Source organism: Erithacus rubecula (assembly GCF_903797595.1).
Source record: "Erithacus rubecula genome assembly, chromosome: 26".
NCBI classification, from domain to species: domain Eukaryota; kingdom Metazoa; phylum Chordata; class Aves; order Passeriformes; family Muscicapidae; genus Erithacus; species Erithacus rubecula.
Genome location: NC_136678.1, coordinates 5,921,263 through 5,934,155, shown reverse-complemented (window position 1 = coordinate 5,934,155; position 12,893 = coordinate 5,921,263). Strand labels below are relative to the sequence as shown.

Sequence of the window (12,893 nt, the reverse complement as noted above, 5' to 3'; positions counted from 1 at the left end):
GTTTTTATTTATGACACTGATTTTCTCCATAGCAACCGGATGTGAACGTGGCATTCCCAGCGTAATGAAGTCACTATAGCAATGTGATAATGATGTCAGAATAATCAGCATTTCATACTTGTGAAACACATCGTTTCTGTGAATTCACAAAGTTGCAGAGATCACAAAAGCAAGAGTGCTCCATCTGGAACTTCCCTTTAACTTGCCTGGTTTTGGATAACTTCTCATTAAAGGCACAGAGCTTTGCTAAGGCGCCATTCTCTGTTTCTCCAAGCTTCATCCATCACTTCCTGAGAGTCTCACAAATTCCCACATTAGATCCGAGGATCCACGACACCAGGGAGAATTACTGACACACCACTCCAGCATGAAAAAAGCAATGACACGAACCACAACAGTGAAACATTTCACAGCAGACAGGCACTGCCAGCTGAACAGCCGCTTCCCTCAACTCTTCACTTAAACTGGCGTCTCCTTGTGGGGAGCAGCACAACTACTCCCAGAGAATTACAACAGAAATTACAGAGTGCAGATACAATACTCCGAAGGCAGAAAGGCGTTTTCAAGTCAAATAACTATTTTAAGAAATATTATCTCTCCTGTTAAGCTACCGAAAGGAAAAAAACGCAGAGTTTTCATGGTTTGCCCTTCCTGTTTGCAGCTCTTTGCAAGCGGTGAGCAAAGCAAGACCCAGTTCCAGCTGTGTCAGTCAGAAATGACTGTCCAAACCCCAACCCTCGCACTGAGGAAGCTCCGCAGGAATCCTGCACCTCGAATACCGCAAGCAAAGTCACCAATTAACGAGAAGTATCGAAACACCAAAGTTTCCCACACAGAGAGCCGTTTCTCTTTAAAGCAATTGAAGGAAGTGCAAGAAAGCTTTTCAGAGCTGAGGCGGTCTGAGACAACGAGTCCTTGGGAGTGGAGGACGAGGATGGGCCAGAGGACGAGGATGGGCCAGAGGACGAGGATGGGCCAGCCCGGGCTCCACGTGGCTCACGAGGGGTCCCCCCTTGGCTTGTCCCCTCTGCCCAAACCTCCTGCCACCTGTCCGGGCTGGCACAGCAGAGCAGCTCGTGGAGCCTGTGCCCCGTCCTGCCATCCCGTGTCCTACCCTGCCATCCCCTGTCCCCTATGGTGCCACCCCCTGTGCCCCGTTCTGCCCTGCCCTGTCCCCCCGTGCCAGCCCCGCTGTCCCTCGGCCCCGCACGAGCGGCGAGCACGGGGCGCACACCGGACCCCGTCAACAATCCCGCCGATCTGCGAGCGCGCCCGGCACAGCCCGGCACAGCCCGGCACAGCCCGGTACAGCCCGGCACAGCCCGGTACAGCCCGGCACAGCCCGGTACAGCCCGGCACAGCCCGGCACAGCCCGGCACAGCCCGGCACAGCCCGGTACAGCCCGGCACAGCCCGGCACAGCCCGGCACAGCCCGGTACAGCCCGCCCGGCACAGCCCGGCACAGCCCGGCACAGCCCGCCCGGCACAGCCCGGCACAGCCCGGCACAGCCCGGCACAGCCCGGCACAGCCCGCCCGGCACAGCCCGGCACAGCCCGGTACAGCCCGGCAGGCACAGCCCGGCACAGCCCGCCCGGCACAGCCCGGCACAGCCCGGCACAGCCCGGCACAGCCCGGTACAGCCCGCCCGGCACAGCCCGGCACAGCCCGGCAGGCACAGCCCGGCACAGCCCGCCCGGCACAGCCCGGCACAGCCCGGCACAGCCCGGCACAGCCCGGTACAGCCCGCCCGGCACAGCCCGGCACAGCCCGGCACAGCCCGGCACAGCCCGGTACAGCCCGCCCGGCACAGCCCGGCACAGCCCGGCACAGCCCGGTACAGCCCGCCCGGCACAGCCCGGTACAGCCCGGCACAGCCCGGCACAGCCCGGCACAGCCCGCCCGGCACAGCCCGGCACAGCCCGGTACAGCCCGGCAGGCACAGCCCGGCACAGCCCGGCACAGCCCGGCACAGCCCGGTACAGCCCGGCACAGCCCGGCACAGCCCGCCCGGCACAGCCCGCCCGGCACAGCCCGCCCGGCACAGCCCGGCACAGCCCGGCACAGCCCGGTACAGCCCGGCAAAGCCCGCCCGGCACAGCCCGCCCGGCACAGCCCGGCACAGCCCGGCACAGCCCGGCACAGCCCGGCAGGCACAGCCCGGCACAGCCCGGCAGGCACAGCCCGGTATAGCCCGGCAGGCACAGCCCGGCACAGCCCGGCAGGCACAGCCCGGCACAGCCCGGCAGGCACTGCCCGGTATAGCCCGGCAGGCACAGCCCGGCAAAGCCCGCCCGGCACAGCCCGGCACAGCCCGGCACAGCCCGGCACAGCCCGGCAGGCACAGCCCGCCCGGCACAGCCCGCCCGGTGCCGCTCAAGATGGATGAGGATGTCCGGCGGGGCAGGACGGACCGGCCGGGGCAGGACGGGAACGGGGCCGGGCCGGGGCCGAGCCGCCTCCCCTCGCTGCCGGGAGCGCCCGGCGCGGCCCCGCTGACACCGCCCGGCCCGGCCGGACTGCGGGCCGGCCCCTGCCCTGCCCCGCTCCGCCCGCGGCCTCGCCAGGCCCCGCCGGGACAGCCGGACCCGCCGCTCCCCGCCGCTCCCCCGGCCCGGCCCCGCCGCGCTCCCCGCTCACCGCCGCCCCCGCGCCGCCCCCGCCGCCGCTCGGCTCCCCCGGAGCGGGCTCGGGGCTCGGGGCTCGGGCTCGGCTCCTGCTGCCGCCGCTGCCGCTGCTGCTGCTCTGCGCGGCGGCGGCGCCGCGTCCGCTCCGCCCCGCGCGACCGCGGCTCGGGGAGGAGCCAGCGGCGGGCGGGGACGGACGGGCCGGCAAAAGTTCCGGGAGGGCCGGGGCAGGTGCGGGGAGTGTGCTGTGGGGAACGGGCACATCCAGCGGGAACGGGCACATCCAGCGGGGTCTGTCCGTGCGGGGAACGGGCACATCCAGCGGGGAACGGGCACATCCAGCGGGGAACGGGCACATCCAGCGGGGTCTGTCCGTGTGCGGAACGGGCACATCCAGCGGGGAACGGGCACATCCAGCGGGGTCCGTCCGTGCGGGGAACGGGCACATCCAGCGGGGAACGGGCACATCCAGCGGGAACGGGCACATCCAGCGGGGTCCATCCGTGTGCGGAACGGGCACATCCAGCGGGGAACGGGCACATCCAGCGGGGAACGGGCACATCCAGCGGGGAACGGGCACATCCAGCGGCCCCGGCCCCTCTGCGGCAGCTGGAGCGGGTCCAGGCACGGGAGCGGAGCTGGGAAGGTGCTGGAGCACCGGGAGCGACTGGAAGGGGCTCAGCCTGGAGAAAAGCGGGATCGGGGGGAATTTCTCTGCTCGACTCCCCGATGAAAGGGACAGCCGGGGGGATTTGGGGTCTCATCCCCAGCAGGGACAGGAGGAGCGGGCTCAGGGTGGGAATTCCCTCGGGAAGCGCGGGCAGCACGCAGGCTGAGGTGTTTCCATAGGGGGGTGATGCTGCTCTGTCGCGACAGGAGTCGCCAAGAGGTCCCCGAGCACTGCACGGGGCTCGGGAGCAGCGCATCACCTTCACCCCGGCAAAGCTTCCCTGGAAACGCCGCACTTTGTGTTTCGAGGTTTGTTTATTTCTTTAGAAAAGCGCCAAAATAAAGAACTGTGACATCGGAATGAAACACACGAAACCAACAAGAAACAGGCAAAACGCCGGAAAAGAAACAGAAAAGTGCTGAGGGTGTTTTTGTCCCCGAGGGTTTGTAAGCGAGCGGCCACACAGGAGGATCGGGTCCAGCACAGGGACATCACTTCATTAGCCCCAACTTAAACTGCAATTCAGCTCTAAACTCCACACTGCAGAAAAGTTAACATCAACAGCCAATAAATGTCAGGGACTTGCTTTCCTCGTTAAGAATAAATACCCCAGGAGGGGCTGCAGTGCCCGGCTCCATGGAATGCAGGGGGATCTCATGTTTTTCAGCACTGTCACCCCCTTGCACAGGCAGGGACAGCCGAGGCTGCAGCCGCTGTCCCTGGGGCGATGCAGAGGACGGTGCCAGAGGCAGCAGCAGCACCCACGGGCCTCCCCACACTCCTCTATCACCACGTGCAAAACTTCAGGGACACGAGCAGATTTGTTGAGGTCTGAGGCTACAGCAGCAATATTTTAGCAGTCGTGCTGCCTTTTCATCCAGAAGTCCAAGAAAAAGGCTAAATATTATTTGTCTGGCTGTAGAGATGAGAAAACAAAGATTAAATGACTTGTCTGAAATCCCCAGCAAGTGAGAGGCCGGGAGACACACGGATCTCAGAGTCCCCACTCACCCCGTGTAATTGAGACTGCTCCAGTTCTCCCTCTCACAGCTCTGTGTGTGCAGCACAAATCAACACACAGCGCAGAATTTTGCTTCCAGGTACAGCTTGTGGCTGCTGATACTGATCTGCAAATCCCTGTTTTTATGGCTTAAGAGGTGTCTCCTTCCCTGGGGACCCCCGTGCTGGGAGCAGGTGAGTCTCTGCTGGCCTGGATGCTGGAGGCAGGGCTGTGTCAGCAGAGGATTCCCACACTTTCTGTCTCTGCAGGAAGGGCAAAGCATCTGCCTTGAAGGATGCTCAGCTCTGGTTGAGCAACTTGTTTCTTCAGAGCACAAACGTTATCGTGAAATCTCTGACCTTAGGAAGTTACCAGCTCAATGTTTGAAAACATGAGGCTGTGGCTGGAAAACAGGCGGGGACAGAACATCAGCAGTGACTTCTGTTCAAAATCTGTGCAGAAACATTTCTATGGACAGAAACTGTGAGGGATGCAGTTCCTTTACCAGGCTCAGTGTACATGGGAATGTTTGAAATTCTGCAAGGCTTTGCCCCAAATTCCCTTTGAAATTAAAGCTTTAGCAAACTTTGCCCCAAATGTCAACCCGTTGCAGCTTTTCCCACTGAGCACTGGCTGAGGAGTTTTATTGTCCCCAAGGAATCACAGTTTGCCTGTTCCATGGCTTGTGGACCATCTCCTGTTTCCAAACAATGAGGGTCTGGGCCTGACTCAGCACGACAGGCTCCTGCTGGATGTGTATTCTGACTTATCCCCCCTTTTCTGCAGGTTGGAGTGGAAGCTGATAACATTTCTTGCTGACTCAGGCTTTGCAAGTACATGAAATTAGATCTGGACGAATGTGAAGCTGGTTATGAAACGATTAGAAGAGGAGAAGCAGGTCCAAGTTCAGCTGAAATCAGAGGCACTTTTCCTAGTGACTGCAGCAGGGAATGAATCTGGATTTCTGTTTCTCCCAGCCCAAATCCCTCAGGAGGCACGTGCAGCCCTCAGAGCTGTTCCAGTCCGTGCTGCTGCTCCTTTTCTCTGCTGCAGCACAGGATTGCTCCTCAGCAAACCCAGTTTCTCAGCAGGGTGTCACCTCCCATGTCCCTCGGTGCCTTTCCCCATTTCCAACAAATCCCATTATTCCAGGGAGTCTCCAGGGGTGACAGCACTGACACCTGCCTGAGGGGTGGAAGCTGCTGACAACCTCAAACCAGGGGTGTTTATCCTAGAACCTGCAACAGGATTGCAATTTTTCACCTGCTTTTGCAGCTGAGTTGCAGAGGTTGCACTGAGTCTTCCACAGGCAAATTAATATGAAGCAGGATCCCTCAGGAGTGCTTTTATTCCAAAATAATAATTGCCCAATTGGATAAATCATCACAAGTTCAGCTGATGTAAATATGTAGCTAAGGCCCATTTGCTGATCTAATGAAATTCAGAAACAATTTGTGATTGCATAATGACCTTGGATTGCTGGCTGATAGAATCAGAGGGCTGGAGAGTAAATGAAAGTGGGTTTGACACCATGCAGGCTAATAACACATTATCCTTTTGCTCTGGCTGGCAGAAGTCAAGGTGCTGACTGCATCCTGCCCCTGTCCTCAGTGTCTCAACCTGAACTGCACAAGGAGGGAACTGGTGCTCTGTAAACTTGCAATAATTTTTAAACTTACAATAATTCTTTAAACTCTGCTCAGGGGAGAATCAAGAGAAAACTGCTCGTTCCAAAGATCTCAACACAAGCCTTTGAAGTGCAAGCATAATATTTTCTTTCCAGATGAGATTGCAGTGTATCATTATGAATAATGACTTAATGATGTAATTAGCAGTGAGCACCCACATGGCTGCCAGCAGCTGCCCTGGCTGAGGGTCACAGCTCCCACCTCACCTCCCACGCTGTCCCTGCCAGGGATCTGGGCAGGAAGGATGGTTGGACACAGCCCAGCTCTGCCTGAGCCTGTTCCCAGAGCAGACAGGACCAGATTCCCCAAACCCATCCCTGCTCCCACTCAGGCCTGGTTTGCTCTGTGCCCACTGTCTGGCTGGGGGAAGCTGCTGGGTGATTAGGCAGATGAGCTGTGGGATGTGGGGAGGGATGGCTGATCCCAAGGCAGGGCTCTGCCAGAGCTCCAGCAGCTTTCCTGCACTGGCTTTTCCATGCACTGCAGCCCTGCTGCTCCCCCAGCCCATCCCCTGCCCTAAAGTCCCTCAAATCCCAGAAAGGCTGGTCCCACTGCAAACACAGAGGGGCTCTCCAGGTTTGAGCCCTAGGGATGTGAGATGGGGCTGCAGAGAGGGTGAGCAGGCAGGAACAAGGCTTCCCCTACCAAAACCACCTGGGCTTTCCTCCTGTGACTGTCACTCTGACAGGGACATGGGATGGAAGCTTCTCATGCAGCTTCCCAAACATTTCCCTGCCTTGTGATTGTGCCAGCACAGCCTGGAGCCAGTCTGGTATCAGCAGTTCTGCAGGGTCAGGAGAAAGGCAGAGACTGATTGGGGTTTCTGGTTCAAGGGTTTTAGAAATACCATCAGAGGCTGTGCAACTCACTGGGGAGGGAAGCAAAGCACAAATCCACCTCCCTGCCCAGCTCAGCAGGGAGCTGCCAGTGCTCAGGCACAGGGATTCCACCTTTCAGCCCAACAGCAGCACTGTGGGCTGCTCATACCCTTTGCTTTCTGCAAGCAAGGATTTCCTTGTCCAAAGCTGTAGCAGCCTGGAATTTCCCAGCAGAGGAGAAGGATTGGATGCTTGGGCTGGGATCTGACCCAGCAGCTCCTCGTACTGACACACATTGGCAGGATATTTCCCAAATCCCCTGGGTAGGGATGGGTGGCACCTCCACAGAGCCCCCATGGCACAGCCAGGGTGTGATTCTGCCCATCCCCAGTCTGCAGTGTGGCTGGGCAAAGCTGGATTTGCACAGGGGGCCTGGAGCCCCCACCCCTGCACAGCCACTGGGAGAGGCCCAGGCCCCAAACAGGAAAACTGGGACAGCAGAGCCCGATGTGAGCAGGAGTGAGTGCTGTTCTTCCAGCTGACAGACTGTGCTCCCTGCTCAGAGGAGCTGCAAACACACATTTTCTGTTGGCCAACTCTTCCTGTGCAGCCCAGCACTCTGCCCTGGCCAGGCAGTGCCTCCTCCAGCTCTGGGTACCAAACCTCCTCCACTGCCAGCTGCTCTCACCCTTCCTAGGGCAGCTGCAGCTTTCCTACTTCTGTTTTGTAAAATCCAGGCAGAAGAGTATGGGGAAGTGGGAAAAAAAAAAAACAAACAAAAAAAACAACCAAAGATAAAATGAAAGTTAAAATATAACTGCAAGAGGAAGTCAGAGACATCCTTTGACTGGAGGTTTGGTGGAAACCACAGAGTGAGACAAACATTGCCTTGAAATTCAATGTCATATATATTGAAATTGAGAGAATATCTAATTCAGTAAATGCTCCTTCTCACGTTTCCTTTAATGGGATTTAAACACTTGTTTTCTTTAAACAGTCACACAACGACTGTATTGTAGCCAAGGGGCAAGTTTTGATTAGCAGGTAAAAGTAACAATCCAGGTATTTGTCTGTCAGCTTCTGGAAGCCCTGTAAGATCCCTGGAGTTTCTTCATTACTGGTCCATGATTCAGCCATGATTCATGAATAAATTGTCCCAGTTGTCACTGGTTGCATTCAGGGTCAGTGCCAGTACTCAGGGGTCAGACCCTCCTGCCCTCAGCCAGCCCAGGCCAGCAGCACAGGCAGGCTCAGGGCTGCAGGACAGGCTCTGTAAAGACACCAGGGAGGTGACAATGAACTCACCTACACCTGCAGACCTGTGTTTCCAGTTACTGCTGCTCCTAAGAGGGTTTAATCCTGCCCCAGCCTTGGAGACCCTCCAGCACCTCCATTCCTCCAGCTTCCAGGGGCGAGCAGGAGCTTCCCCTAAAGCAGCTGTGTCAGGAGAGGCAGCTCCTCTGCCCCTCCAATCCACTGGCATTACCAGCACAGCAACACTTGGGCTTTTGTCAGCAGCCTTTGCTTTCTGATTGCTCCCTGAGCACAAGTGAATAACCCTGGCTCTGAGCCTCTTCCTTGGGAAGAGCAGGAATTTTCCTCTGCAGGGCTGGATAAGGTACAGCAAATGCTGGGCAGGAGGCACCTGTGTGTCCTCACTCAGCCAGTGCTGATGTCCCCTCCCAGCACTCCAGGCTGGCAGTGTCACAGCCTGAGCCAGCTCTGCCCTCAGCTGTCACCTCCTCAGCAGACCAGGAGTCTCCTGCAGCCCTGCTCTGGCTCAGGAGCCTTGGCTGGAGGCTGTGACAGCCCTGGCTGTCCTGAGTCTCTGGGACAGGGCAGCTCACCTGGGACACTCCAGCTCTCCTTCCTGCACCCAGGGCTCCCACAGGCTGAGCTGTGTGGCTGCAGCCCAGCTGAGAGCCCCAGTGACACCCTCAAAACACCGGGGTGTGCTTTGGTTCCCAACACGCCCCTCTGTTGCCCTTTGGAAAGAAGGTGTTTGCATAAATAGCAGCAGATGTGTTTGGGAGCAGCTCTCCCCCAGCCCGAGCGTGGCAGGGAAGGAGCAGAGATGGAACTCTCCCATCTGATGTGAGAAATGCAGCAGATGGGTTTGCAGCCAGCCCGGGAGGCAGGACTGAGCTCAGGGGCTGAATTGTCTCAGCATTCACGGCAGGGACTGGGGGAAACAGAACCAGTGAGAGCCCAGAGCTCAGCCCAGCAGCGTCCTGGGCAGGGGGACAGTGCCAGCGGTGCAGCAGCTCCAGCTGTGCCTTCCCCCGACACGGGGTGCATGTGGGGCTGAGTCCCCAGCGCTGGCCCTGCCCTGGGAGGGCAGGGATGGAGCTCCCAGGAACAACTGCCAGGGAGCAGGGGCTGCTCTCTGCTCTCCTGGCCTCTCCCACCACCTTCCACAACCCTCTGGGGGCTCTGGGTGCCGGCCATGGCCACTCCTTCCCCCTGCCAGCCCTGCCAGCCCATTCCCATTCCCAGTCCATTCCCAGCCCCATTCCCATCCCCATTCCATTCCCATTCCCATGCCCAGCCCATTCCCATTCCCAGCCCATCCCCATTCCCATTCCCATTCCCATCCCCATCCCCATTCCCATTCCCTTTCCCAGTCCATTCCCAGCCCATTCCCATTCCCTTTCCCATTCCCATCCCCATTCCCATCCCCATTCCCATGCCCAGCCCATTCCCATTCCCAGCCCATCCCCATTCCCATCCCCATCCCCATCCCCATTCCCATTCCCTTTCCCTTTCCCAGTCCATTCCCAGCCCATTCCCATCCCCATTCCCATTCCCTTTCCCATTCCCATTCCCATTCCCAGCCCATTCCCATCCCCATTCCCACTCTCAGGTTAAATTCCTTCCACTGCAGTGTTGTGATTCCTTCAGACAAATCTTAGTGGCAAACTCCAGATACATCATTGTGAGGCTCCAAAACCTGCAGCAAGTATTTAAGAATACTTTATTTCCCCCCAGCAATCCTGGCAATAAGTGTAATTAACAAAGCAGTTTTCTACAGCCAGGAGAGCTCTCTGTGTGTTTTGTTGTAAGGAAAAATAAATTCCTTGTTTTCACTAAGGAACCAAAAAACATCTCTGAGTCAATTGTAGAACAAAAGAGGCCTTGATTTCTGCCATGCTTCATGGAAAAGGTTGGATCCAAATATACATACATTAAAAATAAAAAGGTGTAAACAATGCTTCCTTCCTAAGGAGCTTCCCTGGCAGACCTGGAGCCCGGCTGCCTCCAGCTCATCTTCCTGCTGGTGGAGCTGAGATCCAGGCACACTCAGGCACCCCAGGACCACTTCCCTGGAAAATGGTTTGTTTCCACCCACCTTTGATCAAAGAAGGGCCCAAAGGTTTTCCTTCCTGCTCAGCACCTCGGTGTGGGGCTGCCCTTGGCTCTGTGGGAGCTGAGCTCCCTCCTCCTGCCCTGCAGAGCCCAGAGGCAGCACATCCCACCAGGGTGGGCTTCGGGACCCCTCCCCTCTCACCTGTGGAGCCACCACACCTTCCCCCTCCCCCTGGGCTTCCTTTGCTCTTTTGGAGCTGCTGCTCCTGGGGGAAGCCTCTGCTGCACCTCGGAGGATTAGGGCAGAAATCCCTCTGCTCACTGCACCCGGGCAAAGCTGAGCAAAGAAATCCTGTTAAGCCATTGGGGCCACTCCGAGCTTACCCAGACAGAAACAGCAGCACTATAAATAAGATCCTGCTTTGATTAGGGAAATAAAGGCAGGAAAAAAGCACTTAAAAGATATCCAGAGGAAATATAAGCTTCACCCCCCCCCCAGTCATGCTGACAATGATGAATTAGTCCATGAATGCCAGTCAGAGAGTGAGTCATGATTCATAAATAAATTACAGCAAGATATTCATAGAATATCCTGAGCTGGGAGGGATCCACAAGGATCATCAATCCAGCTCCTGGCCCTGCACAGGATAACCCAAAATCTTAGGAATCTTGGAAAGTACCTTGGTAATATTCATTTAATCTGGGACATTTGTAGCCTGAGGTGCCACTAAACACTCAAAATTCAGAGTAATTCAGTGACCCCGTATCCAGCACATCTATTGATTGCAGTTGATAGAGCCACACATTTCTGGCAGTGTCCACTCAATCTTGTTGGAGACAAACTGATTTGGAGAAGCTGCTCAATGGTTTTACACCCCTGTGGAGCCCTGGGGACAGGCAGGGCAGGGGCAGTGCTGCTGCCAGGTGTCCCCTCCTGAGGATGCTCATCAGGGAGATAATGGCACTTTCCTCCCTTTCTTCTCACAGAAAGGCTGCTTTTGCAGTGCTTTGCATTTCAATAATTTGCTGGTGTTCAAAAGGAAGAGCTGGGAAGGGAGCTCAGGCCTTGGCTTTGTTGTTTCACCCCGTCCTGCCTCCCCCAGCCTTGCTGTGCCGAGACACAAAATTATCAGTGGAAGAGTTTATAAAATGTCAAAACAGTTTCTCTCCTGTCAGCCAGACAATTTGTGTAAATAGAGCCTCTCTAAAGAACCTCCTGCCAGCTCCAGCCTCCCTTTCATCTCCCCAGGATTCATTGTGTGCCATTTCCATGGAATTTTAAAGCAGTGTCTGATGAAGAGCGAGGATGGAAAGTTCTGTGCTGTGCAAAGGGGGATCCTGGACCTGCTGCCACCTCCCAGGGCCAGCAGAGGCTGTGAGACACAAACTGAGGTGATTTCCTGCTCACACACAGGAGCTGGCTCTGCAGCCAGCTGGGAAAGCAGCTCTGGGCAGAAAATATTCCCAAGGGTTCAATTCCCCGTGAGCCTGCTGAGCCCGGGGCAGGGAGAACGGGATAACCCGGGACTGGAGCTCCCAGGCTGGCAGGGACATCCCCCAGTGCCACCAAACTGTGCCAGGGGCTCTGCCACACACAAACCTGCCCAAAACTCCAGTTGTAATGCTGAGAGAAATGTCGGATTTGTCTTTACAAAGGAGCTGTGGATCTGCTGAGAAAAAAGAAACAATGGGATTGATTCCACTGATTGATGAATGGAAAAAGATATTTGCCTTTACAAACAAACTGTAGGTTTGCTGAGGAATGAAATTGGATATTAGAAGAGGAGAGAAGCAATGGGGGAAAACCATGGATTTTGTAAGAATTAAAAATTCAAAGGGAGGGTTGTACATTAGAGGGGAATCTCAGGTGCCAGGTGTTTGGGCAGTCTGTGCCTCTCAAGTGCCTCAGCCCATGGGGAAAGAGAGAGGGAAAAGTGGCATGGACAGGGATGGCATCAGGAAGGGATGTCACAGCCAGGGGTGCCAAGGGCAGAGGTGTCACTGCAGGGGTGCCAAGGGCAGGGGTGCCAAGGGCAGGGGTGCCATTGCAGGGGTGCCAAGGGCAGGGGTGCCATTGCAGGGGTGCCAAGGTCACAGATGCCATCCCCATACAAGGAGCAGCTGCTGTGGAGCTTTACCGAGCCCAGCACTTACAGGGGGCAAAGCTCCTCCTGCAGGAGCTGCAGCCTGCGGGGACAGGGGAAGGGGACCCCCCTGTCCCTGTCCCTGCCCTGCCCTGCCAGGACAGTTTCGGGCTGTCCCACCCCCGCCCATCGCGGACAGCAGGGGAGGGGCGGGGGCAGGGCCAGGCTGTGCCAGGGTGCCACACACTCGCTGTGTCCTGCCCTGCCCGGGGCTGGGCTCTGCTCCGGCTGCCCTGCAGGGCACACAGCAGCCTGGAGCCCCTGGCAGCTCTGCTGGCACAACCAAACACCTGCTGAGGCACCAGGAGCATCCCAGCACAGCTCCAGCTCAGGGACTGGGATGTGGAAGGGAAGAGGAGCTTTCCAGATCTGATTCTCCTCTGACAATTTGCTCTTGACAGCAGCTGAAATCATCTTTGGAACCAGCCCTGCATTCTAAGGACAGTGAACTTTGCCTTTCAGCACAGCTGTGTGTGCCACAGGAGGGGTTTCTTCAGGTTTTTGCATCTGTGAGAAATACCAGCAGTGGTTTTCTAACATCCCTGTGCCCCCATTGGAGTGGGAGGTAAAAAATCCCAAATGTGGAGTTTCAGAGGGAAACCAAAAGGGTCCTGCTCCTGTTCAGCCCTTCCCAGCTCTGTG

At 57.0% G+C, this 12,893-nt stretch overlaps 1 protein-coding gene across 2 annotated transcripts in view; it reads right to left on the bottom strand.

Annotated features, from left to right (window-relative positions):
- RAP1A (RAP1A, member of RAS oncogene family) overlaps positions 1 to 2,729 on the bottom strand; it is a 188,524-nt gene extending 185,795 nt beyond the window's left edge. The window contains exon 1 of one of the 2 annotated variants that reach the window (XR_013776877.1): positions 2,639 to 2,698. The gene's annotated coding sequence lies outside the window, so the exon portion shown is untranslated. Of the gene's footprint in view, positions 1 to 2,638 lie in introns of both variants that reach the window. The other variant, XM_079327326.1, reaches the window with a different exon arrangement.
- Positions 2,730 to 12,893: the final 10,164 nt, after the last annotated feature.